Genomic DNA, 5,000 nt, shown 5'->3' with positions numbered 1-5,000 from the left:
ATACTAGACAGAAATCAGACACACACACACACACACACACACACACATACACCCACACACACGCACACGCACACAAAACACACACACGCTAATATTATTAAACCCGTAAAGACTTGTAGATATTTTTACAATCTCGACCAAATCAATGCCAGCGCTCCTACCCTTAATCCCCCCCCCCCCCCCCCACCACCACCCCAAATAATATTTTTTTAAAATAATCAAGGTACAAAATAAACAAATCTTTGGGAATAGCTTGTTAATTAATGTGTTGTTGTCATTGTTCAAAAATGTAGCGCAGTATCCACTAAACGTGCTCAAAGCGCTTTACAAGGGATCACTGACCAACAGCGACATTTAACATGTAGAGCGAGACATGACGCATGTTATGCAATAATATTACAATGTTGTTTTTTTTCGGGCAGAGACGACGCCATTATATTAACGGCCATGTACTCATTTTACACCCGAGTACGGTGAGAGAATGTGAGTAAAGAGCAGCGTGACGGTCATGGTCCTTGTGGCTCTGAAGGTCAACAACAGACCAAACCCAGTAAAGCCGAACCCCGTTTTAAAGAGGTTAATAATTCGCTTCAACAGTCGTGACGTCACTTCCCTCGTTATGACGCATGGTAACTTAGTAACTGGCTCTAAACTATCGGAACAAGGGCGGAAGCCCTTATGAAATATTTCTCCGACGAGCATAAAAGCGTATCCAGAGGAGAAAAAAACCATTATAAATCTGATCATGTTTTGACTTTTACACTTTCTGATCACAAGACATATGAAAAGTTCTAGCCAGCATGAAGAATAAAATGTACCGATTTTCTTTGTTTAGAACCACGATGGCCGCCGTTGCTGGGCGACGTGACATCAGACTATTGAATCCAATTGCGAAGCATTGTAAGCAAAAAAACACGTAAAGCTTTGGTAGTGTGTAGGTACCTATCTACGACTGGGTATATAATAATAAGCCTAATGCCAATGAGGTGTCTTACTCTTTTTGTGTGTGTGTGTGTGTGTATATATATATATATATATATATGTGTGTGTGTGTGTGTGTGTGTGTGTGTGTGTGTGTGTGGATTATCTAGGATTAGAATCATTATCCAGATTACTGTTCTCGTTAGGGTTTTCTGAGAAGGGATTACAGTAGGTACTGTACGTCACTGCCAGTGTTCCTCTCGTACTTCTGGAGAGAGAGAGAGAGAGAGAGAGAGAGAGAGAGAGAGAGAGAGAGAGAGAGAGAGAGAGAGAAAACAACATATTTTTTTGAAAACTCTTCCTTAAAATATTGATTAATTTATTCAAATAACCTTCACCTTGTCAAAAACTATAAAATAATTTGGGACTTCCGGAAGATTGCTTTACATTACTCCCAGATTGGAGAGTCGTTTGGGGGGTTTTATTTTTTAATTTTTTAACATGATAAGTGGCATTTTTATAGATATAAAATAGAAGGACGAGTTATCTAGCCAAAACGATTTTTAAAAAAGGTGTTTTTTCATAATATGGTAGTAGGTACTGTTGTTGTGTAATCAAAGACGACTTATTGTGTGTGTAGTGGTGGTAGTTATTTGTGATTGTGTGTGTGTGTTGAATTATTATTATTGTGTGTTGTGTTAATAATAATTAGTTGTTCTTTAGGGTTTATAATAATAATAATGATAATGATAAGGTGATTACGACATTATGTACTACATATAAATATATGACTATCACACTTAATGGCCAATAAGCCTGTTGGCAAGTAGGACAAGCAACAAATGACCTCCAGCTTCCTCTGTCCGTGGCCATGATCTTCAGGGAGCTCTCTCTCTCTCTCTCTCTCTCTCTCTCTCTCTCTCTCTCTCTCTCCCTAACCCTTGCATGTAGGACAGCAACCGAGGACTTCCATCTTCCTCACTCTGTCCGTTCCCATCATCCTCAGGGAGATCCATCCATGCCTCCCCCGACTCCCTCATTCCTCCCTCCACTGTATCTCCTCCAATTTGCCTGGGATCTTCCTCTTCTCCTCTTTCTTTCTGATGTCCAGTGTAGGACAGGACAGTTTTGATGATGTTTCCTTCCACCTCCTTTCTCATAACCACGTCTTATCCATTTCCACCGTCTTCCCATGAAGTTGTCCGTCATGTCTTCTATTCCACCTTGATCTAGCAGACTTTCATTTGTGGTCTATTGGTATGACACTCGCTTTCGGATCAGAAGGTCCTGGGTTCGAGCATCGCGCTCGGCGCATAGTTGAGTCTTTACTCACTTTCTTCACCGTACTCAGGTGTAAAATGAGTACCTGGCCGTTAACAGCGCTGTCTTTGTCCGAAAAATTGTAATATCGCCTAACAGTTAAATGCTGCTGTTGATTGACCAGGGACCCCTTGTAAAGCGCTTTGAGCACATTTAGTGGATATTGCTCTATATAAAGCTCAATTATAATTATTATTAATTCTATTGGGCCAGTAAATGTTCACGATTCTCCTGAGCCATTTTGTATGAATACAGACAATGGATTGTATTGTTGTTTCCATCCGTAACCTCTCCATTATCATCACTCTTTCGTTAGTATTTTCACGATCCCATGGTTCAGGCAGCCCCCACAGCTCTCTACTTTTCTGTATGAAATGGGACCTTCCACCTGTCCAATGATATGTACCTACCCGTCGTGGTAACGAGCCCGAAACCGCAGAGCATCTAGTTCAACAGTGGGGTGTGACGAAGCTTCCGGGCGGGTTTGCGACGGTCTACAAGTGCGGTAAAGAATTTGCTGATTGGGTCGATCGTCATAACATAGTAGATAGTATGAGCACCATTAGAAGCTGCTGCTAATTGGGTCGATCGTCATAACATAGTAGTGAGCACCATTAGAAGCTGCTGCCTGTTCATGTCGCCATCTGTCATCCGCAATCATTCACTATTATACGAGATGGAAGTCGGTTTGGACGAATTCAATCCTTCGTGGGGGCGGGGACGTACACTCCTCTAAGCTTGGTGAGAAGTTGCCAGGCTTTGATACCAGTAAGAGGAGACACTGGGTGGCTGCGAATCGGCTTCGGTCGAGGAGCTGCCTCACGGCAAAAGCGATTCATCAGTGGGGACTTTCCACCTGTTCCACATGTATCCGATGTGGGCAAGAACCCGAAACGGCAGAGCATCTAGTTGAACGGTGTGTTGTGACGATGCTACCGGGCGGGTTCACGACGGTGCACGTCTGCGGACCGGACTTCGGTGATTGGGTCGATCGTCATAACATAGTAGAACCATTAGAAGCTGCCATCATTCAGACCCATACACAAGTGTTGAAATATTACAACTCTGATTAATTTTAAGTTTGGTTTTCGTACTGTCTCCTTTTGTTCTCCACACATTGTTCAGTAATTTAAATACTGTATGTGCATTGCTTTATTTATTCGCCTATAATAGATTGTCTCTCTCAGCTCCACCAGTGCTTGTAATAAGGCTGCCTAAATAGATGAATTCTTCAAGGTTTTTTGTTTTTTGTTTTTGTTTTTTCTGTAATTCCTTTTCGTTAATTAGATTGGGATGAGGTGTTGAATGTTTAGTGTAATTAATTATGACTATGGTTTTCATTTTCAGTCCTATTTGCTGACCGGAAGTGTTGAGTTTTGATGATTTCTCTTGCACGTGTGTGTGTGTGTGTGTATCTGTGTGTGTGCGTGTATGTGTGTGTGTGTGTGTGGGTGTGGGTGTGTGGGTGTGTGTGTATGTGCCAAATTTCCTATAACGTCGTCCAGCAAGAAATAAAGTGAGTAGGAAAGTGCCAGAAGACAATAGAGAATAAAAGTTTCGCGGCAGCGATGGGGGCTCGAACCGGAGACCTTCCTGGTACAACAACTCCGCCTGGCCTGGTAGAGAGTGACTTTACTGTGTGAGCTATCCACTAGTCTGTGGTCCATTACTCCAAAGAGTCTAAAATATCGTCTGTAAAGTCCACATTGTCGATAGATAGTTCGAAGATGACGTCACTCAGGTCTTTGTTATTGATTTTTGCCATCCGCGTTTATGGGTAATTCTCACTAGACTGTAATAACCAGACTTAAACGATCATGGTTACAGACAGTTTTTACTGTCAATTGGAGAGAAATGTTTTCATCGAAACCTTCTGTTGTTGTCCTATCAATTCAGTTTCCAGACTATCTGATCTAGTGGTATCACACTCGCTTTCGGATCGGAAGGTCTTGGGTTCGGGCCTCGCTCGGTGCATACTTGAGACCTTGGAAAAGGCTCTTTATCACCGTACTCAGGTGTAAAATGAGTACCTGGCCGTTAACAGCGTTGTCTCTGTCGAAAAAAAAAACAGGCGTCATGTCTCGTTCTACATGTTACGTGTTGCTGTTGGTCACCACCCTTTGTAAAGCGATTTGAGCACGTTTTCGTGGATATTGCGCTATGTGAAAGCTCATGTTTTTCCAGCAACTAGTTCATCCCAACATGATAACAAAAAACCCAAAACATACATGAACATTTATATAGCGTAATATCCACTTAACTCTCTCTCTCTCTCTCTCTCTCTCTCTCTCTCTCTCTCTCTCTCTCTCTCTCTCTCTCTCTCTCTCTCTAACCCTTGCATGTAGGACAGAAACGAAGGACTTTCATCTCTCTGTGGCCATGATCTTCAAGGAGCGCTCACTCTCTCTTTCTCTCTCTCTCTCTCTCTCTCTCTCTCTCTCTCTCTCTCTCTCCCTCTCTCTCTCCCTCACTCCCCCAACAGACACAGAACAGTCTCAAGCAAACACACACACACACACACACACACACACACACACACACACACACAAATCAAAAACCTCACAGTACAATCCGACCTCCAGCCCTCCCAGGGTTTTCCCCGTCGGATTAGCAAGGGACATAATCCACTCATGGCGGCATGCGAAGGTCCTTTGTCAGCTGACGCCAAGAGTAACCTCCCGTGGATAATCTCGGTGTAAGACTTTTTGTTGGGTCTTGGACGTTGGAATAAAGAGACGGAGTCGGTGACACAGAATGGA

This window comes from Berghia stephanieae, chromosome 11 (genome assembly GCF_034508935.2).
Source record: "Berghia stephanieae isolate SIO BIC M18660-M18661 chromosome 11, UCSD_Bste_1.3, whole genome shotgun sequence".
In the NCBI taxonomy this organism is placed as follows: domain Eukaryota; kingdom Metazoa; phylum Mollusca; class Gastropoda; order Nudibranchia; family Aeolidiidae; genus Berghia; species Berghia stephanieae.
Note: the sequence above shows the minus strand (reverse complement) of the source record.